Source organism: Malaclemys terrapin, chromosome 1 (genome assembly GCF_027887155.1).
Source record: "Malaclemys terrapin pileata isolate rMalTer1 chromosome 1, rMalTer1.hap1, whole genome shotgun sequence".
Taxonomy (NCBI): domain Eukaryota; kingdom Metazoa; phylum Chordata; order Testudines; family Emydidae; genus Malaclemys; species Malaclemys terrapin.
In genome coordinates this window covers 291570172-291597423 of record NC_071505.1, presented here as the reverse complement: position 1 = coordinate 291597423, position 27252 = coordinate 291570172, and the positions used below count along the sequence as shown (strand labels likewise).

Genomic DNA, 27252 nt, shown 5'->3' with positions numbered 1-27252 from the left:
AGAAGAACGAAGTGGCGAGGTGGAGCCACCGAAGTGCCACCGATCAGTGTTTCTGCTGCCTCCCCCCCCCCCCCCCCGGCCACTTGGGGCGGCAGAAACACTGGAGCCGGCCCTGGTTGTCCCAAGATGTTTTACTTTGAATAGATGATCAATGAATGCTGATCTCTGTCCTGGCAGAGATATGACACACTGTGCTAACTTCTGGGAGATTCACATACACATAGTCTTTCCTTAACCCCGTAATTTCATGATACAATTTCCTAAAATCACCCAGAATTCAGACATGGTGCAGACAGAACCACTAGTTCATCACAATCCCAATTTGAGAAGAGAAAACATTTTGAAATCTCAAAATCTTGCAGGACGGGAAAGCAATTTCCTGTCCAGCTCATGGTACTACTCAGTATATAGTAAAGCACACAATTTAGCAAAAGGTGTACTTGAAATATGAATGGGATTCTTTTTATACCCCTTCCCTCTGGTTTTTATGCTTTATTCCTGTTGGAGCCGTTGGGAGTAATAAGTGCACAGCTAATGGCAGAATTTGGCTCCTAATTCATAAAACACTTAGGTGATATTGAAGACACATGGGATACATCCAGTAGATTATATAGTGAATCTTCTTGAATCCATGATAAACTGACGGTAGTGCTGGACTTTAATATAGGCGCGTAGAAGGAAATCCTTCAAAAACATTGCTGCATGGAAAGTGATCCTATAGTGTATATGCATTCTGCCCCTTATGGGAAAAAATGAATTGAGTGGCATGTTCTTAAATTGTTCACAATAGCTGTGTTTGTAAAAGAAACATGGACAGAAGACAAGCATGCCTGCTTATCATAAAGAAAAGCCCTGTGCTTCCTTAATTTAATATATTCAAATGCAGTTGCACTATGTGAAAGTGAGATGCTTGTAGTACAGCTGATAAATACAGACCTAGTAAATAATGGTCACACACACACCAAAATTGGACAGGAAGAATTCTACATTTAGGCTAGATTCTGTTGCATATGCGTACGTGCTTGTGCATTTCCATAATGCATAGAGTGGAAGTAAGCACATAAATTGTAGTTCTAACGTAAACAACATACATGGTTATTTCTGTCCAACACACCATACTGCAAATTATGGTAATGGTTTCTTTGTAACTAGTCATTTCATTCTTCAGGATAGGCCCCAGTCTTGTTTAATCAGAAGGGAGATGGTTTGGGAAGGATATGAAAATTCCCTGTGAAAAACTGAGTACTCTTGAAAAACATCCGTGAATTATAAAGATCAAATGGAGTTTGTCAATTTATTTGCTTAACCAGAAAGGCTGTTTATCACTACGTATATATGGTATGTAGTATTATTTTATAAGACAAAAATGTAGTCATGCACCAGATGCAATTATTTAAATTTCACTGTTGTTTTCTTTCGGAACCTTTACCAGGTTGGCTATGTCATAAAATAGGGAGTTAAACTTTGACTTCCTATGCAAAGTAAGCAAAAGTAGTTTTCTCCTTCCTTTTGTAGAAATTAACTATCCTGCAACTAATCAAGACTATTTGTTTTGGAAATAATGCAGCAATATATCTTTCTCCCTAAAGTGGTTTAAGGGAGTTTTCATGGGAAGATGTTGAAAGTTTTCCTTAACATACAGGACAACATTAGACAAAGTCTGTTGGAAAATTACACTCGGTTCCATATCGTTGCTCTTCAAAATGTTTGTTGATGGATTCAAGGGTTTTTTTTATTGATTTTGTTTTATTTTTACAGGAATTGCTGAAGTGGCCATTGCTATAGTATCTGGACAACAATTTAATAGAATTCCTACATTCTTGAGAGCTCATGAGATATGTTTATAAGGGATCAAATATTTGAGTCTTTTTCTGTATTAAAATCTAGAGGGAGGTTTTTAAAAGTGCTTAATGGATTTAGGCACACAAAATGGACCATTGGTCTGACCCAGTAAGGCCATTCTTATGTTCTTACATTGCCAAATACTAATTTTAAGAAAAAATCTATTATGTATACACCAAAGTATTTATTCTATATATGTATGGTGATCTTAAATATATATATTTAACAGTGGTCATCCTTAAAAAGTCAATATTTGCCAACAATTACTACACTGGGCCTGACCCTGCACAGTGCAGATACAGAGTGTTATACAAGAAGTAAGGTAAAAGTGATGAGCAGGGCACGGCGTATAGGGACCCTGTAACAAGACATCTGTTTTGCAGCCATATATTTATTCCTGCCAAGTACATGGAGTAAGGCCTGAGAGTGGAATGTAGCTAAGTGCCACACTACCATAATGACAGTCACACTTAAAGAGATACTGTCAACATAAAAAAATCTCACTTATTGCCTAAAAAAAAATTTACCAGTGATTTTACAAGAAACATCTATGATTAGTGTCACTGGAAGAAATTAGACAAGTTATTTTTCTCTCTTTCTGTTTGTTTATTTTGTGCATCTGATAGCACTCTATATAGTATGATTCGTTGCTTTTTTGTATTTTCTACTGACTCTTCTAAACTACTTGTAACTGACTAAATTTAAAGTTATCAGCATCACTTTAAACCCATGTTTCCTCAGACATGCCCATTCTCTAGTCACCCCACATCCCTTTTTTCCCTGAACTCTTGTAAGTGAAGGAGCAGGTGTATAAGAAACTTCAGGTTTATTATCGGTTTAAAGGATCATGTCCAGAGCTTATCCTCATATATGCCCACATATAGCTTCTGATTGTACCATGGACAGTGCACCTTGCTGTGTGCCACACAAGAATTTGCAGGATTAAGATATCCCAGTGTTCCTTTATATTTAGAACATGAATTAACTGCAGTGTCTCAGATACTGTACTGTGGTGACTTTCAGTAGATGCTCAATTTTTAATGATAGAACCTGTATCACCAAAATCACAGTCAGCTAGCAAAATGATTTTTTTGCAGTGATGAGGAAAGCAGAAGAGTTATAGCTCATGATTGTGATATCATAAGCAGTAAGAGAGGACACAGAGTGTAGTTTTTAACACAAATACAGTGTTTTTATTGTTCAAGTAGAACAGTAACTATATGTTAACTAATAGACTTATAGTATGATTGCAATATGTAAATAGTTGGTTGTGCTGAGTGAATTACCTCTGTCAGTGTTGCTGCTACTCACTATCACTTGAAGAGCGCATAGAGTCTCAGCCTGATCCAAACGGAATAAAAAAAAAGAACTCTGTCAGTGTCTTTCCTTTAATGCCGTTAAGGGGTGGCTCATCTATTCTCTGCCTTGCAGGCTCAGTGGATGGGGAGAAAGTGGCATCCTTTTACCTCGTCACTGAAATATTGCTGTATGTGATGCAATTGAGGCACACTGAATAATTTACTTGACAAGTTCTCCCTCTTGTTCTGCTTGGGGAATGCTTTTCTCCAATTTATTTGTTGTTTGAGTTTCCTGATGGGAAATTTCTCTCATCACCTCAGTCATTGACAAACAATAATTAGGTATGTGTGTACATGGTTTTAGCTAAGCAGGGTGCAGAAAGTCAGATCCTTGACTGGTGTAATTACTTTTATGCAGTGGCTGTGCCAGAGAATTCTGGGGACCCTGTTATTCCCAGCTGTGTCAAACAGTGCCAGTCCTGTATCAATTACACCAGTTCTACAAGGGAATCATAGGGCATGGCTACACTTGTGAGTTAGAGCGCATTAAAGCAGCCCCGTGCACTTTAACTCATGACGCATCCACACTAGCAAGGCATTTATAGCGCCCGGATTCCGTGGCTAGAGCGCTCCTGGTACTCCACCTTGGTGAGTGGAATAATGTTTGATGCACCCCTGCTGAAGCGCCGCAGCGCCAGTGTGGATGCCCTGCTCTGTTAATGCGCTCTGATAGGCCTCCAGAAGTGTCTCACAATGCCTGTTCTAGCCACTCTGGTCATCACTTTGAACTCTGCTGCCCTGCCCTCAGGTTACCAACTGTCAGACCCTCCCTTTAAATTCTCTGGGAATTTTGAAAATCCCCTTCCTGTTTGCTCAAACAGGCGTGGAGTGCTCTCAGCAAATCTTTCCAGGTGACCATGCCTCCATGCGCCAGGTGATCCCCAGTATGGAGCAATGGCGAGGTGCTGGACCTCATCAGCTGTCCAGTGCCAGCTGCGCTCCAGCCATAGGAATTACGATACCTTTGGGCAGATATCAAGGGACATGATGGAAAGGGGCCATGACCGGGATGCACTGTTAAAGTGCAGGGTTAAAGTGAAGGAGCTGCGGAATGCCTACCGCAAAGTCCGCAAGACAAATCGCCACTCTGGTGGTGCCCCCGCGATCTGCCATTTCTACAAAGAGCTGGACGCGATACTTGGGGGCGACCCCACCTCCACTCCAAGTACCACCATGGACACTTCAGAGCCCAGTTCAACAAGGCAGGAGGAGGAGCAAAGCGGGAGTGAGGGTGCTGAGGAGGAGGAAGACACGCCGGTATCCCTAGCTGCAGGCAGTCAGGAGCTGTTTTCAAGCCAGGAGGAAGGTAGCCAGTCGTGGCGGCCGGTGTTTGGGGAAGGACAAACACCAGAGGAGGTGGCTGGTAAGCAGCTTTTATTTTGGGAGGGAAGTTAGTCAGTGCGGGCTCTTGGGGCGAGGAGGGTTAGGGCTGGGTGCATTCCTAGATGTGGAATAGGGCGTTGATGTGCTCTCTCACATCACGGTAATCGGCCTCAGTGATCTCTTCATCCAGGAGTTGGGCAATGTGCTTGCGCAGGTTTCTTAGGAGAGCCACTGTGGTCCTTGTCCCAGTCAGGGTAACATGTCCGCACTACTGTGCCATGAGGGGCGGGGGGACCATTGCTGCACGCAGGCAAGCTGCATATGGGCCAGGGAGGAAGCCGCATTGCAGTAGAAGACCCTCCCTTGCTTCCCAGGTCACCCTCAGCAGTGAGATATCTTCCAGGACGAACTCCTGTGGAAAACGTGGGGACAGTGTTCAGTATAGGGGCCACCTGCAGCTGTTGGCTCTCCCCAAGACACAGAAACCCAGACTTGCAGGACGATGTGATCCCAGCATTTAATGCTTGTTTCCCGAGCCCAAAAGCAGCGTTCCACGGTGGTGAGCATGTCTGTGAATGTCACAAGCAATCTCGTATCGTACGTCTTACTGTCAGTTTGGATCTTAAGGAGTAACTCAACTGCCAAATTTGACATGCTGGCGAGACTCCTCAGCATATTCCTCAGCAGTTTGGGCTCCATTCCCACAGACCAAAAGGGAAGACAGAGCATGCAGTACAAAAAACATTGAAGGATGGCGCCAAATGTGGACAGAAGCACAGGGATTGCTGGGATGTGAACCAATGCATCACGGGGCATTGGGACAGGACCCAGGATGCCCGCCCCCTTCCCACAAGCCACAGCACCAGAATGGGAAGAGGTACTTTGTGGGATAGCTGTGGGATAGCTGCCCATAATGCACCGCTCCCAGTGCCGCTGCAAGTGCCACAAATGTGGCCACACCAGTGCGCTTGCAGCTGTCAGTGTGGACAGATTACAGCGCTTTCCCTACCGCGCTCTACCAAAGCTGGTTTAACTCAAAGCGCTCTACAGTTGCAAGTGTAGCCATGGCCATAGAGTGCACGCTTCAAATTTGTTTTGCACAGGCATTTGTGGGAAGCAAACATAAAAGGGGGCTGGGCCCAACCACAGCAAATACATTTTTAAATTGGAATGAATACTTGCAACCATGTATTTAATGCTATTTACTTGACTCTAATAGTAGTTATTCTGGTGGTCAACTAACTGCCTAATCGATGTCAGAACAGAATTTTGTGTCCCTGGATTTCCCTCACCACCTTTTTGTTAAATTTTATCCTTTAAGTCTTTATTGCTTTTTTAACAGGGAAGAGGTGTTTTGTCTTTTTAACAGTACTGGAGACCTGCTTTAATAAATGCCTATTAGTTATAACAGAGAGATGTATACCTATTTTTAGTTAACCTTATTAATTTGAAAACTGAGCTCTTGGTTGCAACAAAATTGACTAATAAAAAACAGGTTGGTAGAAAATAAGTTATAAGGCAGTGTGAGTGTGTGTGAGAGAGAGAGAGAGAATAGGGTTTTTGAAAAAGTATTCTTTGAAATAAACTAAACAGCAAGTTATGGGTTAAAGAAAAGTACCAAGAGAAAGTTTATATTCGATTGAAAGAGGCTTTATTGACATGACAAGATATACAAATGTTGCCAAAATGTAAAATGGGGATAGGCCCTTCAGTTATATATCAGAGGTGGACTTGACAGAGACTAGTACTTTATTAGTACACTGTCTGTTGTCCTGCCTTAGTACACAGAAGTGCACGGTCCTTTGGAAAATAAATCTATACACACGCGTAATAAGTCCATCACTATTTTATTGGCAGAGATAACACTCTGCAGTAATTCTTGCAATACCGATTGATCCTACCTGTAGTGATCAGGTTCTCAGATTGCAGCTCTGTGGTGACTTTAAAGGTACACACCATTACAAGCACTATTAACCCAAAATATTTGTATCTGTGTATTTGGAGACCGTCTTCACTGCAGGGACAAAAAGGCTGCTGAATCTATAAAAGCCATTGTTTGGACAGGGAGACATGTCCGTGGGGCCCATGCAGAGCCTCTTTACTAGGCTGGCAGGTTTGGTCTCTGCCGAAGGTTGTGGCTACTGTAGAGAAGGACCACAGGATGGATTGACTGAAGTCAAAGTGATTTAAATCAGCAAGCAGGAAACCTCAATTGAAATCATCAATTTTAATTGTGTTTTTCATTTGTACTTTTTAGTTATTTTCCTGAAAGCTGATTCTCAATGGTGGGTAAACATGAAAACATGTTTATTTGTAGCTAAATGTAGCCTTTACACTGAATTTGGTGGTGCTTTTTGCCAATCAGGAGGATACACTATATCAGGGGTCGGCAACTTCTGGCACATGGCTCACCAGGGTAAGCACCCTGGTAGGCCAGGCCAGTTTGTTTACCTGCCGCTTCGGCAGCTTCAGCCAATCGCAGCTCCCACTGGCCGCGGTTCGCTGTCCCAGGCCAATGGGGGCTTCAGGAAGCGGCGCGGGCGAGGGATGTGCTGGCTGCGGCTTCCCGCCGCCCCTATTGGCCTGGGGTGGCGAACCGTGGCCAGTGGGAGCCGCGATCGGCCGAATTGGCCGACGCGTAAACAAACTGGCAAACAAACTGGCCCTGCCCAGCAGGGTGCTTACCCTGGCGAGACGCGTGCCAGAGGTTGCCGACCCTGCACTATATCTATTTATTTAACCAATTGTATCGCTTTATTTACATTTATTCTGATTCTTAATTGTTACATTTGCTGTTCAGAAAATGGTGAATTATGCATTCCTTTAGTAGATGAAGATTAATACCTTACTTGTGATGTGTCAAACTCTGTTTGGATAAAAATTCAAATTGAATTAAAAATGTACAAAACCAGCATTTTTTGTTTGTTTATTTTAGTAAATAAAACTACCTTAAATTTGCTGGAAATGTAAGGGGAAAGAGTTTATAAAAAAATTCAAAACATGTTTTCCACTTAAATCTAATTACTTAAATAAACAAAGGAAGTCTTATCTATAGTTAGTGAATTTAACTGATTATTTCTGGTCCTTCAAGATTTTAGAACAAGCAGATCTCGTTCTCGCACACGTGGCTTTTATTCATAGGTTGCAAGAGGAAAACAAGTTTTTTTGCTTTTGTCCACTTCTCTATTGTTTTTTTAATATGAGTGAGCAAATCATTGAGCTGAACTAGTTGAATAAACTGAAACAGAGAAAATATTTTCTCTGCAGCTATAGAAGAGGCTACTGCTATAATAAGCCAGGTTAGTGTTCCAATAAACTCTGGTTCCAGGTGCCTAGCTACTGACTTCCACCAGCTCAGTGCTTTGACTTGCTTTGAAACTTGGCAGCAAATAAGTACAGCTTAATATTATATTTTAGTTTAATTTAAATGATTTTAATAGACTATACTAAGTTTAGGCCTTAACATTTATTAATTTAAAATTTAATGTTAGATCCACCTCTCTGTGAATGACGAGAGAGGTGGAGTACAGGGGATGGAGAAAATCTTGGCTCGAAGTATGGTGAGAATAACATATGAGATTTCAGTCAACCTGTGCTGGGTGGAGCAAAGTGAAATCTAGTGATTTTGTGAAATCTACTTTCGTGTGATTTAAACTGTTTTGCTAAGGCTGAAGATGCAGAAACCAGGAGATGTTTCAAAACCATGTCAGAGAGTGCAGTAAGCCATCCCACTCTCAAATTTCCTAAGCAATGTTATTGTCTTGCAGTTTCATTTGCACTGAGGGCTAATTCATTAGTGCAGTAGTGAGGGGAGGAGCTTTTCTTACCAGAAGCTGTGGGCAGGCAGGTGGGCTGACTTTTAATCTGTGGAGTCACCTGACTCCTCCATTCTTGCTCCCACATTCTTCACAGTGTGGCAGATGCATGTATTACAAAGGAACTTGACTATGGCACAAAAATGAATCAGCCCGCCCATCCATGAAATAGCTCTGGGAGTGTAGCGGGGGAGAGGGGAGGAGGAGGGAGGGAAGGATGAGTTTCCTTGAAGAGATCAGGAGCACTGGATAGTCTGTCTGAAATTGGGAGTCTCCTGGCAAAATAAGACAAGTTGTTGGAGTGTTAGGGGAGAAAAGGTGAGAAAGCAATTAACTCACACCTTATGGTGTTAAAGGATACTCTTGAGGATGAGGCACAAGACTAAGAGGTAATAGGGCTTGGATTCTGTTGCCAGCCCTGCCAACTTCTTGTGTGATTTTTGGACAAGTCACAACCTCTTTGATCCTCAGTTTCCCCATGTGTTAAATAGGGATGATAATGTGTTTAGTATGGTGATGATTCTTGTGAGGATTAATTCACAAATGTTTGCAAAATACTTATCTGTGTTATGTTTTTTGCATGTTTATGATGTAAATAGGGAGAAGGATGGCCCTGTGGTTAAGACACTGCACTGCACTGGGACTCAAGAGAACTGGGTTCCATTCCTGTGTCTGCTATAAGTCTCCTTTGTGGTCCTGAGCAAGTCACTTAAATCTCTCTTTGCCTCAGTTCACTGTCTGTAAAATGGGAATAATACTACTTACTTTCTACCACCTTTTGCCTATGTTATGTACTTAGACTCTTTGGGGCAGGGATGGTCTTTTACTACATGTATGTAAAGCCCCTCCCCCATTGGGGCTTCTAAAAACAGCTCATCATCGCCATGGCAAATCCCAAAGGAAAGAGGCCACCTTGCATATTGAGCACCACACAGCTCAGACTCTGACAAGGTGCTTAAGGTGGTCGGATCGTATAGTCAGTTTATGTCCACCCCTGGAGCAAGTGTAATATACCAATAATAAATGGTGAAGGGATGCCATTTCCAATATTTTAGAGAGGCAAATTAGTATTTGGATTGAATACACACATTTAAGATTAATTTTGTTGCAATATTTTCCTTACTTGGCAGGACAGGAATGGGATGGGGTTTTCAATAGTTCCTACTTGCATTGGGATTTGAATACTGAACCCTTTAGGCACCTTTCAGAATTCAGCCTTCAGCACTCTTAGCACTATCTTCTTGGTGGGGGGTTGGAATGCTGCACATTCCATTATCTCACTATGAAGCAAGAGATTGTAGTAAATACTCTGTTTAACAAAGTAGTTCAGAGTGTTTTGTGCAATCATAGGAAACATAGGCCCTGATTCAGCGAAGCATTTAAACATATGCTTAAGTTCCTGGCTATTCAATAGAGCACTTAAATATGTGCCTAAACATTAGCATATGCTGAAGCTTTGCTGTATTGGGATGAACTCAAGAATGTGCTTCAGTGCTTTGCTGAATTGGGGCCATAAAGGTAGATTACCAAAGTTTTACTATAAGAGAAGTCTCTGTTGAACAGATGGGCCAGTACTAGTTGCATTGCTAGAAGAGAAACCAGACCTTTCGTTATTCTTCTTGCAGTTAAGGTAAGAAATGTCTAAAAATACTATTTAAATTGCTCCCTGGCGTGTAGTTATGGTAACTTTCATAATATAGATGAAAACAATCATTTAATTTGATAGGAATCTTTTGAGGTTAATTTTATGATCCTTATTGGACTAAAACAACCACCAAGTTTTTTTGGATTTGTCTGCGTTTGCTCTGGAAAACCTGCTGTTTAGTCTCAAGTTGGGCACCCAGAAATGGAGGCATCCAAAACCACTGGTCATTTTTGCAAATCTTGGCCAGTAACTAGTTCAGTGTTGAGGGGAGGGATGTTTTTCTCCTTATAATTCACTCACTCTCTCCTTATAATTCTCATGCCTGTGGCTCCTAAAAATTTCCGATAGAGACTCTCTCTGGCCTCTCTAAAAGGTGCTCATACCAACCCGCTGTTTTCCTCTATTCTGCAATGTGCACAGTGAGCATTGTTCTGTACTGTCAATAGATTTGGTCTCTATTTTCAGGAACAAAGTGAGTTTTTCCGGTAAAATGCATATACTACAAGTTTGTTTGCCAAACACTGCTGCCTCCTTCCGTGGTTCTGGGGAAACATTTTGTTGAAATGGAAAAAACAAATGAATAGTTTCCCCAGTCTGTGAGCACACACTCCCTTAGGACATGGGGTTTATTACAGGCTAAGGGGAACATTTTTGTGGGAGCCCTTTGTTGAAACATTGGCAGCACATCACTGGACCAGTTGCCGATACATATGGAATGCTTTGCAGCACAGATGGCTTCTCAGTATTTGAGGAAGAGAGAAGGTACTTTATGTACACTAGTGAGTGTGGAGGAGGAGGGGGGAGACATTCCCAGCATATGGAGTGATATGCAAAAAGGCTCTTTTTGTACTTAGCACAGTTTGTTGCACTTAGAGTACAGCAACCTCTCCTCAAGTGAGCTGGTTGGGAAAGTATAAACATGACGCACAGCAAGTGTCTAAAGTTATTGTAACACTTTAATTGGAGGAAGTAATGCATACAGAAGTAATAAAACCAAAGGCATGGCCTACAACAGCCTACGTTCCTAAGTTTATAACTAACTGTCACATCCCAGGAACTGAAAATTACATCAGAGTCAGAGATCTACTATATAAGTCCCAGGACCAGTGCCAAAACAGCACTGCTGGAACAGGGAGCCTGTTACCATTTTAAGGTTTGTTGTCTTGTGAACAACTATGCCTAGAGATAAATGTTTCCCATCAGTGGGAAGCCAGTAATCCTAATTCTCCAACAGTGTATAGCATCCGTGTCTCACCCTGGTGAGCCTTGTGTGTAATGGCACCATTTTGATACCATCTTGCCTTCTTCCTTGTCTTTTCCCTCCTCCCCAACCCTTCAATGCCAGCTTCATTTTAGGTAGGACTAATGCTGTGCATCATCTGAGAGCTTGCAATCTGGTCTTTCAAGCCATATAAAGTGTTAGTATCTGACCTGATGTTTACTGCTAAAAACTTGATGGGATTGTCATGCTGTTTGGAGTGATTCATGACCATGAGTGCCTACCTCAGGGGAGACTGTCAAAAGCAGGGCAGACACCCCAAACTGATGGTATGTTCTGTAATTAAATTTCACCAACCCACTAACAAATATGAACAGTCTTACCATGGAGTCAAAGACAGTCCCGTTGGGCTCTCCAGTCCGTCTTACCACTACAGCAAGCTACGCTTAGTGATAAATAGTCACTTATACCAAAAATCACAAGATATTCAGGTTGCTCCCAGTCCCAAGAGACCAGTCACTTACCCCAGATCAGTTTGCACCTTAGATCTCACTCCAAAGGCAATGAGGGTTATCAACCCTCCAGGATTGTCCTGGAGTCTCCAGGAATTAAAGATTAATCTTTAATTAAAGATTCTGTCGTGTGACGAAACCTCCAGGAATACATCCAACCAAAATTGGCAACCCTAAAGACAATGTGGTACAAGACAATCCTATAGTAAACTAATTAAGGATTTATTTATAACTAGGAAAAAGAAAAGGGAGTTATTTACAGCTTAAAGCAAGCAAAATATGCACAAATGAATTCAGTCAGTGGTTCCAAAAGATGACAGAGATATAGCAATTTGTCAGCTGCATATCTTTTAGACCTAACCCAGGTTGACTCTGGGGCTCTCTGCTTTTTGCTTCCCTCTTCCAGCATTTCAACCAATGGGATCAGGCCTTCTGCATGTACTTCTCCATAGATGGGTGATGCAACGATCAAAGCTTTTGTCCTAAATGGCCCATTTAATTTTGATAGCCCTCCTGGATAGGTGTGGGGAGCCCTCTTCCCATCTAAATTCACAAGTTCAGAGCTGGCATTTTTACAATTATAAAATGAACTTATATTTTACCTTGTAGCATGGAATATGGACATTACAAGAAAAGATTGATGCATGCAGCAACTTGCAAACATTTTATAAAAACTAAACAAGTCTAATGCTTATCTTGAACAATATTATATAGTTGAGCTGGTCTGGTTTCCAGCTATGAATTTGTCAGTGCTCAGCTGATGCCAACAGACTTGGCAAGAACTGGTTTACAGCATCACAGGAATTACAAAGTGGACTCTGATCAGAAAGTAACCTGAACGGAAGGTGTGCATGCCACCAGATTTGTGAAATTATTTTTCCATTTTTGTTATTAAATATTAACAGTATAAAACTTCTCAATTGTTACACAAAAAATGAAAATGAATATTTGTACCTTGACTATGGTACAATGTAAATTGAGAAATGATTGGACTTCATCTCCCCCCCCACACACACACCATAAGTCTTAGACTTTCTAAATTTAATTTAATCTCTTCTTCTTTCGTATGGCGGATGTAGAGTAGCAACTACAATTTCACCTGAAGTTGATTGAGCCAAATGGCTACATCAGGAGTAGCAGAATTTATTGCAGTAATGCCTCCTTCATATTTATAAATTGGGCAGTAGGTAGTGATATGTGCGATGGTCTGTTGTGGGGAACCACTCGCACTCCGGGGAGTCCTTGATTTTCCATTTGTGCAGTAGATGTCCACATCTACCATGGTTGGTTCAAATTCAGTTCAGAGTTGACCAAGATGACCATGGAAGGTCAAACCCAGGAACTTTCTGCGTGGGATTTGGCACAAGGTGCTTATTTTTTAAGTCTTGTTTAGCCCAATCTGCTTTCCAAGCCTCCTTCTGATCATAGCCTGATTGCATGAGGCTAAACAAATGTTCCCAGAAAGGCTTGTGAGACATAAGATGTTGCGGGGGGCGGGAGGGGCATTGTCGACGTCTTGGTTAATAGGAAGACATCTGTTTTCACAGGTTTGCTGAGCTTCGCTGAATGTTGTAGCAGTTCGGCGTAGCGGTGTGGGAGCAATGTTGGACAGGTAGCCAGGGTGTTGGAGTCGCCTTAAAGGTTCCTGTGATGCACCACATCACTGTATTTAGCTGGGTATTCACAAGTCACATGTGGCTGCATCTGGTCCATACTGATGGACAATATTCAGATACTGAATATGTAAGTGCTATTGCAGATGTTCGTAACACTGATGCTGATTCACCCAGGTTGTACCTGCTAATTTCTGGATTATGTTGGCTCTCATTTTTAATCTTTGCAGCTACCTTCTCAAGATGATCATGGATGGAGATGGTGCGGTCAAGTTTCACTCTGAGATACGTTGGAGTGTAATTGAGTTGCACATTTTTACCACAGAAAGCTACTTTCAATGTGTTTTTGACACTCTGATTATCTAGATGAAATGTGCTTACTATTATTTTTCCAGGGTTTCGTTTGAGCCTCCATTTCTGGAAATATTGTTCCATATTTTGGAGGTCCTCAGTTAATGCTTTTTCAATGTCATGGAGGTTTAATGCTTGGATTGTCATGGCAAAATCATCTGCATATCCAAATTTTTGTGATTTAGTTGGAGGCATGTCACTTATATAAATATTAAAAAAGGTTGGAGCAAGTACAGAGCCTTGTGGTAGCCTGTTGTTTATGATGTGGGGTGAGCTGGTCTTAATACCCAGGTACACCCACAGGCATCTATTACTCAGCATGGTCCATAGCAGTCAGACTGGATAAAAATCAATGATTTTTTTTAAAAATCAAAAAAGTCGGATTTTTTAATTTACATTGGATTTTTTTTAATTTAAATCGGATTTTTTTTTATAACATGCTTTTTGAGGAAGCAATCCACCCTGACAGCAGGCGAAGTGTTTGGTAGCAAGGTATAATTTTAGCATCAAGCCCTTAATCCATACAGTGTCATATGCAGATGACAGGTTAACAAATGCTGCGCCAGTATTTAATTTTTTTTGATAGCCAGCCTCAATGTGAGTTGTGAGTGCCAGAACTTGGTCACAACAACTATGTTTTGGCCAGAAGCCTTCCTGTTCAATAGGGATAATTGGCTCAGTAAAGGGCGTATTCTTCTGAGGATGATATGTTCAAGAAATTTATAGGTCATACATAATAGAGAAATTGGCTTATAGCTTCCCGCTTCATCATGGGGCTTTCCAGGCTTTGGAATGGCAATTACCATTGCCTCACGCCATATTTCAGGGATCCATACTGTCCTTAAGGTAGCTGAGTACAATGTTGCTAGCCATTGGAGTCCTTTGGGGCTGAGATGGTGGAGGAATTCTGGTAGAATACTGTCAGGGCCTGCAGCCTTCCCTTTTTTCATTACGGTAAGTCCTTCTTTTACTTCCTCAATGCTGACAGTGGAAGGTTCTCCTCAGGGGAATAAGGCAAGTGTTCAGTAAAGTTGTTGATACACTTCTCTTCTTTTGTATTTACCAAGTGGTCCTTTTGTGTTCTCCACCAGTTTGGAGGCTATTGAGTTTAGCTGAATTTATGGTGGCCAGTAGTCTGTGGGATTAGTGGCCGCAAGACGGCATAGTAGTGTCCAGGCGTGGTGACTTGAACATGTAAAATCAAGGTTTTGCACACAATCAAGCCAGTGCTGGTGTCTTGCTGCGTCAAGGAAGTGTAGCAGGGCTTTTGTGATATGAGAGTTCCTGGTTTGGTAGTATTGCTGGAGCAACTGATGCATCTCTTTCATCCAGCAGGAAGTGTGCTTTTTCTAGAAGCCTCGGGGAATGTTCTTTCCTGCTACTTTCAGGAGCCCTGCAAACCACTGCTAGCATTCCAGTCTTGCTGGAATCCTTGCAACAGTTTTCTCAAGAGTCTTTTTGTAGGCATACCAATCAGCTTTAGCAAAATTCCATCGCGGTACCTGTTTCTGAAAAAACACAGGAATTTCAATGCCTATGTATATCATTATAGGCTTGTGTTGGCTGTTTGGAAATACTGATAGTACTTCACGTGTTACGATGAGAGTGTTACCACTTTGGTCTTTAGACATGAATGTTAGGTCTGGATTGTAACCACATTGCCAGTGGCTTGAATGGAATATTAATTGTTGTTTTAGTTCATAGATTAGTTGTAAGTCTTGTGCAGATAGCCAGTCCATGAGATTTTCGCCATCAGTTTCATTAGCCTTACATAGTGTGGTGACTATCAAAATCACCTGCATAGATGCATGGAATAGGAGTGCTGGGTAGCACTGGTTTTGGCCATCTTGTGCTAGGGGCTTTATAGACGTTGTTAATGTGGAGCTCCTCTACTTTGATAGTTGTGGTAAATGTGGTCTCCTCTTTGGTTGATGGAATAACATTAAAATCTGTGATGGTGTCCTTGATGTATATTGCCAAGCCATATTTAGGATGAAAATGGCTAGTCGTTAGATTGTATCCATAGATATGGTAGTGCCTAACCTGTTGGTCGTTGCCAACATGGGTCTCTTGCAAGATGAGGATATCAATGTTGTAAGTCTTCAGCAAGTTTCCAAGGTACTCGCATTTTGCTAATGAGAGTCCTTCAACATTAAGTTGTAGGATTCTTATTCCAGGGCCTATTTGGCATGTTGACTGGCCCTGAGGAGGAACTTTAGGATTTGTTGAGTTGCTGCTCTGATGACCAGCATGTTTGGTCGCCAAGTTGATGTCATTCATTGTGAGTTCTCACTTAAAAGAGTGGGACCTGGGAAGGCTGCCATCTTCCACTTGACTTAATTTAATTAAACTATTGATGCGCCTCTTGAATGTGAACCCACAATCTGCTTACAATATCAGTGGCATCAAGGGCCTTTAATGCAAGACTTCTCTGGGAGGTAAAAATATAATCTTTTCTTTAAACTGTGACTCTGTACTGAAAGTACTTGTATAAAACAGGTCACTGACTCAGAGCCATCTGGATCGCTTGGTAAATCATAGGACTGGAAAGGACCACAAGAGGCCATCTAGTGTAGGGCACAAGCACATAGGGCACATGCAAACAATATGTGTTTTAATATGGCTAAATGTAAATATATACATCTAAGAACAAAGAATGTAGGGCATACTTATAGAAGAGTGAAACTCAGTCCTGGGAAGTATTGGCTCTGAAAAAGATTTGGGGGGCATGGTGGATAATCAACTGTTACATGAGCTCCCCATGTGACATTGAGGTCAAAAGCCTAATGCAATCCGGGGATTCATAAAACAGGTGAATCTCAAGTAGGCGTAGGGAAGCATTTTATCTCTATATTAGGCAGCAGTGCTACCGCTGCTGGAATACTGGTTCCCATAATTCAAGAAAGATGTTGTTAAATTTGGGAGGGTTTAAAAAGAGCCACAAAAAGATTAAAGGATTAGAAAATATGCATTATGGTGATAGGCTCAAGAGGCAAATCTATTTAGCTGAACAAAGAGATGATTAAGGGGTCACTTGATTACAGTTTATAAATATCTATGTGGGGAACAAATATTTAATAATGGGCTCATCAGAGCCCATACCAGAGAAGGTATAACACAATGGATGGAAGTTGAAGTTAGACAAATTCAAACTGGAAATAAGGTGTACATTTTTAACATTGAGAGTAATTAACCATTGGAACAGTTTCCCAAGGGTCGTAGTGGAGTTTTCATCACTGACAATTTTTAAATTAAGATTGGAAGCTTTTCTAAAAGAGATGCTTTAGGAATTATTTTGTGGAAGTTCTGTGGCCTGTGTTATATAGGAGGTCAGACCTGATAATCACAGTGGCCCCTACTGGCCATGAAATCTATGAATCGATGGAAAATGGCATCTTCTTAAATAATAGACCTACTTCATATGACTATTCAGAGTCATATCCACTTCCTTTGGTGACAAAAATAATGGTTTTTTTTACCACTTCGAAATAACTATGGGAGAGTGGATTGGATTATACTCCAGTTCACACAGCAGCTAATTTCCTGTTTGCAGGACCAAATTCTGTGGAAACCACTGAGATGTAATAAATAGTGAATTCCCCAATGACATTTTATATAAACATTTTTCAGAATAATCAAAATGAGCATCTTGTCTGGACCACCTCCAAGTGTTACCCCCATAATTAATTAGTTCCTAACCACAAAAAACAACCCTCTATATACAAAAAAATAAGCAATTTTTATGGAGAAACAAATGACAGAGAATTAATCTCCCAAAGAAATAATTGTCTAAGAAAGAGATGGGGATTCCCCTCACTTATTGGAAACTATGTAATTTTGCAGCCACACTAAAAACAATATGAGAGTAGCACTTTGCTACATAATCCCCCCTAAAGCTTCTCTAAAGCTACATCTGGTACTTCTCTCATTTATTTCTACTAACATCCTGTACAACAACTGGGCTTTCTCTCCTTCCCCCCTGGCCCAATCTAATCTGGTTGTCTCTGGAAACGAGACTTGAGAATGACAAACTATAGCCCACCTTCCTCTCCTAGCCTGGGTTTAGTGAATCAGACGTAGAAAATAAATATTTCACATATTGGACAGATGAAGGATTTCACACAATTGCAGATTACTTCCAAGACAACCAATTCTTGTCACTTGAATGGCTTAAACATAAATGCAATGTTGAAAACAAAGCTTTTTATGTTTCTTCAACTCTATGATTTTATATGTAAAGCATTATCCATCTCCCTCTTGTCCCTTCAACCACCAGCAGATACAGAAAAGCTGTTAGCATTAACAAGTAATACAAAACAATTTATAACCTGAATCTATTCTTTCTTCCAGTCAAGATGGGATGAAAAATATCATGCCACTTCACAAGCCTGGAATAAATATTTTGGGATTTGAAATTGCTCTGGTTAGTGCCTATAAATCCTCAATATGCAACAAATGTATCCAAATGTAATACAACATTACACATCGATTACACTGTTCCCCTACTACAGTGAACAAAATCTGAATGGGTCTCGCCCCAAAATACCCTAAATGCCATCATCCTAAAGTGGTGGGTTTTTTGGCTATTTTGTTTTACACAAATCCTTCCTTTGGGCAAAGTTACTGGAGAAGCTAGTAGCAAGTGGGCTCCAGCCACACCTGATCTCTCTCAGTAGCTCTGTCCTTTTCTAATCAACAGGTCATGATAATGGACATGGTGCAGATAGCACTTGTAGACGATCTCCTTATAACAAATTTCCATGCTGTGGCCTTTAAAAGCTAGCAGTTGAGCAGACTCTTCTTATCTGACTTTTCTTATTTCTCCCCCATAGAACTCAGTGTTATAACTGGCAACCGCACCTCCTCCGGGAAAGCTGCTCCCACCTGTGGAGCAATTCAGCTGTCCTGTCTCCACTTGGTCTTCTGTGCTCTGCTCCCCAACCAAATCTTGATCCACACCAAGAGTCCAGTGCTAATCTTTTTATAGACCCTCAATGGGCTGGAGCCTAGCAAGCTCAGCCACCAAGTCTCTAAGACTGCTCAGGCTACCCGAACAATTGTGAGCACGTCTGATGGAGCAATGGTGAAGTACTTGATGACTGGACTTTCTCAGTAGCGAGCCTGCATTTGTGGAACCTTTTACCACCACAAATCAGGGTGACCTGAGATTTCCCGATGTTAGTGTGCAATGTGAGATGCATCTTTTAGTGAAAACCTTCCCTTGATAGAGTGGCAGCACAATGGTGACATTTTTCCAAGGGAAGAATAAATGGATGAGATTCAAGGTGCCTAGATACGCTAATGATTGGCGCATTAAGAACATAGCTGGCTGCTTTCAGTGCAGCCCAGGGATTCAGCCCCGCTACCTGCTTTCTCCTAATTATTGTACAGCTTTTTGCACTGGCCGAGGATCCTCTCAGACTATTGTATTCCAGGGGGTGGCGACGATGTGATAGGAAGTTCTGAGGGGCACTTGAAGCAACTGGTGTCTGTGCTGTCTTAGGGTGAATGTGTGTCCAATAAAGTCTCACTTGTGTTAAACTGGCCTTGTATGAGGTTCACACTTCTGTAGCAGATGTCACGTTAGGAACAGTTTAACTACCGCTGACCATTCAATGTTCAACGTTCTTTCCATTGCCAGGCTTCTAGATTCCAGCCAGCAAGTCATGAGTTAACTGTGACCACCCTTTCTCACTGCTGCTTATTTCCTTCTGTGCAGCAGACAGACTTTTGAGTGTTAGGTACACGAACTTGGAGACATTTTTTCTCTACCCTACAGTCTTAATAGCAAACAGTCACTCCCTGAGTTCCTGCAGAACTTGTTTCTTCCCAGGCCCAATGGGCTTCAGGACCATGCCCTTCCCTTACGCTTTTCAGATTCTATTAAAGGCATCCACTTCAAGAAACGATAAATGTTCTTCTGTGAGTATTAAGTTTGGAAATACTCTCAGGATTCCTGCCAGTACGTGCTTGGGCAGTGAAACTAGACAGGTTAGTTCTATTTTTTGGTTCTCGTGCACCAGCACAAAGATGTTGTGTTTTGAGTTTCCAGTACTGCAGGGGAATCATTCTTAAATATTCTGAGAGCATCTCTACTTGTATTGTGTTTTATAACCACACACCCCTTTTTATTTTACAAACTGTAAATTTGAGGGCAGTGTGTTTGTGAATGTAATGCTGGTGAAAGAGACCACACTGACAGACCTGGAGACAGGCCTTCTCTATGAAACAAGGACAGCATGGGCAGGAACAATTCAGGCTTTTCCATACTGCCCTGCCAGTATTTCTCAACTCTGACCTGAGGAGACAACCATCATCATTCTTTCTTTTGCTGCTCCACTGAGACTGCCAAAAGGGGTCCCAGTTAGTGCCACTGTGTAATCCACTCTTCAGTCATTAGATGGTAACAACTTTCAGTCACGGCTCCCTGGGACCGAGTTGTACTAATGACCAGAAGTGAGCGACTCTATATCCCAACCGCCTGTCCTTCACCCACTCTTCCATGGTATGCTGAATTACCATTGTGCATCTAAACACAATTTCCCTCTTTGATAGTCACTTTTGTTTCTTAATATATTTGTTTCTTGCTTAATTGAATATGAGTCAACAATGTGATGCAGTCTAATGTCATTGTGGGGATGGATTAACAGGAGTGTTATATGTAAGACATGGGAGGTAACTGTCCCACTCTACTCAGCACTGGTGAGGCCTCAGCTAGAGTACCTTGTCCAATTCTGGGTGCCACACTTTAGCAAAGATGTGGATAATTTGGAGAGAGGCCAGAGGTGAACAACAAAAAACGATAAAAGATTTAGAAAACCTGACAGGCGAGGAAAGGTTAAAAATGGGCATGTTCAGTCTTGAGAAAAGAAGACTGAGGGGGAACCTAATACCAGTCTTCAAAGATGTTAAGGGCTGGACAGGGATCAATTGTTCTTCATGTCCTCAGAAGGCAGGACAAGAAGAAATGGGCTTAGTGTATAGAAGGGAGATTTAGGTTAGATATTAGGAAAATCTAAGGCTATGGCTACACTGAGAGTTTACAGCGGTGCAGTTGCACTGATTACTCTAAACATCTGTGAGCGGCGGTAGCTACGTCAGCGGGAGAGCTTCTGTCCACACCAGCGCTTCAGTCCGCACCAGCGCTTAAAGCGGCATAAACTATGTCACTCGGGGATGGCTAATTCACACCACTGATAGACGTAATTTATGCCCACTTAAGCTGTAGTGTAGACACAGCCTAACTATAAGGGTAGTTAAATTCTGGAATAGGTTTCCAAGGGAGGTTGTGGAATCCACATCATTGAAGGGTTTCTAAGAACAGGTTGGACAAACACTTGGCAGGGATGATCTAGGTTTACTGGGTCTTGTCTCAGCCCAGGGGGCTGGACTTGATGACGGCTTGAGATCCCTTCCAGCTCTACATTTCTATGATTCTGTGATTTTAATTATTTTAGGCTGTACCTAAAACAAATTGATCAGAATACAGTTGAATGTAATGATCAGTGATCTCTCTGTGATAGAGGAAATTAGTCTGTCTAATTTTTGGAAGACAAAGGGAGAGATAAGTTGTGAGCTATTGAACTTTTTGTCACTGCACCATTAATGCCCAATAGCCATTGGCAGCCAGGAAATGCCTTTTTGTATTAGCTAGACCCAGTACTTTGGGGATATGCCTATGTGGCAGAAAATGATACAGTTTGTGAAACTGTATCTTTGGGAACATATAACAGGATCCTTCGTGTGATATGCAAATCATGCTGTAAAATTGCTATATAAACAATTCATGGGAGAAGCAATGAGAGGTAGCTATATCATTGGATCAAATATTAGAGATAAAATTCATGGGGGACATGCATAAAAAGAATGTTTTTGCTTTGCATTTTTGAAAAAGAAAATGTAAATGTAATTCTACATAATTCTATTCTCAAAGTGTTTAATTGTATTAAAGAGTACATAACAGATAATATATCACAATTGTTACAGCTCAGATTAAAACAGCCTATAAATCTAACATATAAATACAGTTTACTGCAGACAGATGTTTATTAATCTAAGCAAGACTTTTATTGGACAGTCAAGAGTGTCTAACCCATCAGATTACTTTTTAAATAAACATATTACACCACAAATATTAATCTGGTTACTTTTCAGGCAGAAAATTAGCATTGATTATATATATTTTTAGTAATCCAGGCAATCATGTCATTCCTATTCTAACCATGAGCAATAATCTCACGAGAAACAGTTCAGAGTCATATACTGCCCTAGATCAATGTGCAGATATCTTGTTGATGTTAATGGGAGCTGAGTGCATAGATTTGGTCTGCGTCACTCAGGTTGCTTTATTTAATACTATACAAGAAAAGAATTTAAATTAATCACAGCCTCCCCTCTCCCCCCCCCAATCAAATGTTGTTATTTCACAAATGGCATCCAAATCCTCACTGGCACTCTGTCCAATCATCTTAATTTTCCATAGTGGTCCTTCCTTCCAAAAATTAGTCTCCCTTTAGCTTGTTGTTCAGCTAAGGCTTTGTCTACACTGGAACCGGAACGACAAAACTTTTGTCGTTCAGAAGTGTAAAAAAACCCACACCCCCGAACGACAAAAGTTTTGCCGACGAAAAGCGCCGATGTGAACAGCGCTTTGTCAGCAGGAGACCTCTCCTGCCCACAAAGTTACCACCGCTCGTTGGGCTTGGAAGTTTTGTGTCGGTGGGAGCGGCACAACTGTGTCACTAAAAGGTGCCTCGTGTAGACATAGCCTAAGATTTGATCCTCTTCCATTAAGTCAACAGAAAGACTCCCTTTGATTTCAATAGGAGTTGGATCATGTCCCTAAGATCTTCGAGGGACATGAATAGAAAATTGAGAAGGCAGCACAGAATTATCACAAGGCAGAGAAAATATTTTTTGTTTATGATTTTCTTTTATTTTGTCATATAAGAGGAACAACATGCTAGGCAGAGGCATGGCCTCATTATAAACAGATCTTGCATTGAGCAAATATGTAAGATTCTCTTCAATGTTTAATCACTCATAAAAAACTGCCTCAGATTCTCTTCCACCAGGAACAATATTTCTTTGTCAGCAGTTGCTAAGGTATAATATAACAACAGAATGGGAAAATAAAAGGATTTGTCTTTTGACATTTTGAATTTGGATCTTTTTTCATCCAACTCTCCAAGAATGCGGCAATTAATGATAGCAGAGAGCAGGCTGTTCTCAGTATAAGACTCACCAGTTTGCACAGGAGGGTCTCAATTAAGTAAGTCAGAGTTGCTGTGACGTTGATTTTTTTGGAAGCCAGTTGCCAGAAACTGACCACTTTTAGGTTAGTAGTTTCCAGACCTGGTCAGAAAAAGGGTCTGGTATCACATCTTCTGTTGCTTCAGAAAAGATGGTATTAGAAATCCCATAATGGGTATATTATCTTGCATCTGAAGAAGTGAGGTTCTTACCCACGAAAGCTTATGCTCCCAGTACTTCTGTTAGTCTCAAAGGTGCCACAGGACTCTCTATTGAAGATTCAGACTAACACGGCTATCCCTCTGATAATGGGTATAGTATATCTCTTAATTTTGTATGGTGCTCAGACACAATGTTGCACTAAACAGGTAAATGAACAAACTCATAAGGGAAATTCCTAGTGAAAATCCCTTTAAATTGTGCTATCTGTTTAATTTTCTCTCCATTGAGCAGTATCAGATGCCAGAAGTTGAACCATTCTTGTTGCAGGAGAAATCAGTGACACAGAGTCTTGGTATAGTCTAACTTAAACTGGTTTGTTTCATACTGTATTTATATCCTGTTTCTGGAACAGAGGAAGCTAGAGACAGCACACAGACAATCCCCATCTTTCAGGCATCTCAGCCTAAATACCAATGCCCAGTACCCACGGAGCAACTCTGCCCCAAGAATTGACTCTAGTTAGACAGATGAAAGTAGAGGGCAAACTGTCTTGCACCAAGTTACAGCTCCCCCAAAGAAACACCATCAGAAAACGAAAACCATCACTACATTTCTACCATGACTGAAAACTTGTTTGCACACTGAGTTAAAAAAAAATACAAGACACTGTATCATTGCTATCTGGTGACCACTTTCATAATTAGTTTTGTGATTTGTTGTGTGTCAGTGATGTGCTTTGTAATGTACAAGACAGAAACATGGACAGTCTCTGTTCTGAGGAATTTGTAATCTAAAAGACAAATATAGATAAGACAAGTATAATGAAGATTTCTGCAAAAATCAGTATTTTGTTTTATAATGAATGAACAGCAATAATATAATAATGATATTAGTACAAGGTTAAGGTTGCCCAAGTTAGCACTCAGAAGTCAGGAATTGCAAAAGTGAAGGTGGAATGCACATCTCTGACTCTATCTCTTGAGCAGATGAAGTCTAATGGTGTGATCACCTATTATTTCCCAGACAATACAATTAGGTGTTCTAGATTTTGATTTTGATTTTTACTAATTTTTGTCATTTGTTTTTGTTACACATTTTTCCCAGAAATCAGTTTAAGAAATGAGATAAACACAAAAGTTAAAAACAAACAAACAAACAAATACCCATACAGGCTTTTATAAATGATTTAATTTATTGTTTGCATCCTAGGTTCCCATATTTCACTAAACACACACAAAAATCCCAACCTATTTTACCATAGTGCTGTTATGCATGACTAAGAAATAAACTTTAGATAGAATGAACAGGATGAGATACAAACTGTAATTTGCAGCTGACAAAGTGTGAATTTCATTGGAAATCCCTTTAAAGGAAACTTGCCATTTCCCCACCTCTCCCAAGTGTTCCTTGAAAAATTATGATCATTGCCTTTTTTGTTGTTGGTTACATTGAAAACTGCATTCTCGCAATATAATACAGTGCAAGTTGTTATACAGGTGTGTAGATCAGGGGGTCATTGAGTTAGGCACAATATATACAGACAGTATATTATCTCTAGTAGGGCTGTCAAGCGATTAAAACAATTAATTGTGATTAATCGTGCAGTCAAACAACAACAGAATACCATTTATTTTAAATATTTTTGGATGTTTTCTACATTTTCAAATATATTAATTTCAATTACAACACAGAATACAAAGTTTACAGTGCTCACTTTATATTTATTTTTTATTAGAAATATTTGCACTGTAAAAAACAAATAAATGTATTTTTCAATTCACCTCATATAAGTACTGTAGTGCAATCTCTTTACCATGAAAGTTGAATTTACAAACATAGAATTACGTACAAAATAAAATGCATTAAAAAATAAAACAGTGTAAAACTTTAGAGCCCACAAGTCCACTCAATCCTACTTCTTGGTCAGCCAATCACTCAGACCAACAAGGTTGGTTACAATTTGCAGGAGATAATGCTGCCTGCTTCTTGTTTACAATATCACCTGAAAGTGAGAACAGGAGTTCGCATGGCACTGTTGTAACTGGCATTACAAGATATTTACGTGCCAGATGCGTTAAAGATTCATATGTCCCTTCATGCTTCAATCACCATTCCAGAGGACATACGTCCATGCTGATGATGGGTTCTGCTTGATAATGATCCAAAGCAGAGCGGATTGACGCATGTTTATTTTCATCATCTGAGTCAGATGCCACCAGCAGAAGGTTGATTTTCTTTTTGGTGGTTTGGGTTCTGTAGTTTCTGCATCAGACTGTTGCTCTTTTAAGACTTCTAAAAGCATGCTCCACTCCTTGTCCCTCTCAGATTTTGGACACCACTTCAGATTCTTAAACTTTGGGTCAAGTGCTGTAGCTATTTTTAGAAATCTCACATAAGTACCATCTTTGCATTTTGTCAAATCTGCTGTGAAAATGTTCTTAAAACGAACATGTGCTGGGTCATCATCAGAGTATGCTATAACATGAAATATAAGGCAGAATGCAGGTAAAACAGAACAGGAAACATACAATTCTCCCCCCAAGGAGTACAGTCACAAATTTAATTACCGCATTATTTTTTTAACGGGCATCATCAGCATGGAAGCATGTCCTCTGGAATGGTGGCCGAAGCATGAAGGGGCATATGAATGTTTAGCATATCTGGCATGTAAATACCTTTCAATGCCAGCTACAATAGTGCCATGCGAACGCTTGTTCTCACTTTCAGGTGACATTGTAAATGAGAAGCAGGCAGCATTATCTCCCATCACAGTAAACAAATTTGTTTGTCTTAGCGATTGGCAGAATAAGAAGCAGGACTGAGTGGACTTGTAGGCTCTAAAGTTTTACACTGTTTTGTTTTTGAGTGCAGTTATGTAACCACAAAAAATCTGCATTTGTAAGTTACACTTTCACAATAGATTGCACTTCAGTACTTGTATGAAATGAATTTAAAAATACTATTTCTTTTATCATTTTTACAGTGCATATATTTGTAATCAAAAATAATAATATAAAGTGAGCACTGTACACTTTGTATTCTGTGTTGTAATTGAAATCAATATTGAAAATGTAGAAAAACATCCAAAAATATTTAATACATTTCAATTGGTATTCTCTTGTTATAAGTGCGATTAATTGTGATTCATTTTTTTGAGTTAACCACATGAGTTAACTCCGATTAATTGACAGCCCTAATCTCTAGACAAAACTGACAAACAGTGGGAGAAAGAAAGAATTATCCCGTTTTTTCTGATGGGGGAACTGAAGTACAGAGATTAAATGACTTGCTCAAGTTCACTCAGGAATTTTAAGGCAGAGCTGGGAATAGAACCCAAATCTCTGGACTGGGTTTTAGTCCATGACCTTATCCATAAGAGCATCCTTCCACTTCATAGTGAAGAATGAAAGTCCATTATTGGTTTCATGCAAATAGCAGTTCCAGCTAGCACAGAAGATGTTTAGCAACCGCAAAAGCCTATTATGTCATCAAGTCTTTCCCGCTCCAAGAAACATTGACACGATAATAAATGTGGACTGTCCAAACCACTCTACTTGCTGCTGTTCCATTTTCACTTTCCTTGATCGAAAGCTCTGTCTCAGAATAGTCCTCTGCTGGAGGTCAAGAGAAGGGCCAGTGAGCTACGTGAATTTGGGGAAAACAGCTACACCGGACAGTTTCCTTCCTAGTTGCATCATTTATGTCATATGCATATTCGTAGACTGATGTCAGAATTTGGTCCCAGGAGAGCACTGGTAAAGAAGTTTATTAGATGACAATATAAATTAACAAGTCAAAAGCTATGAAAGTTACCATATTCGTAGCTACAGGCCAAATGCTTTATTCATAATGTTGTAGTGGCATCATTAACAGTATGTTTGTTTAAAAAGTAACTAAGATACTGTTTGTGACCCTCATAATACATGTGTTAAGCAGAGTGTGCTGCTGGTTTACACTGGTTACATTCTGCTTTGTTTTCTTCCAGGCAGATTTCCATTGATTTTTATTGCCATACCAAATGCTGTTTATGAATATGGGTAACTAATTGACCAAGGTTTCTCACAGTTACTTCTAGACTGGCCGTTCACCCTTCCCAAGTAATGGTTCTCAGGAAGCTTTTGGCCTCACTGTTGATTCCAGGTTTTTCTGGTTGTATCATG

The 27252-nt window shown here is 40.5% G+C and overlaps 1 protein-coding gene across 8 annotated transcripts in view; it reads left to right on the top strand.

The window, feature by feature from the left end:
- The window catches only part of ENOX1 (ecto-NOX disulfide-thiol exchanger 1), a 494661-nt gene that overhangs the window by 263940 nt on the left and 203469 nt on the right, over positions 1 to 27252 (top strand). The window contains exon 1 of one of the 8 annotated variants that reach the window (XM_054014104.1): positions 9891 to 9968. The exons of the other annotated variants lie outside the window; for them this stretch is intronic. The gene's annotated coding sequence lies outside the window, so the exon portion shown is untranslated. Of the gene's footprint in view, positions 1 to 9890; positions 9969 to 27252 lie in introns of those variants that run through there. 8 annotated transcript variants of the gene reach the window in all.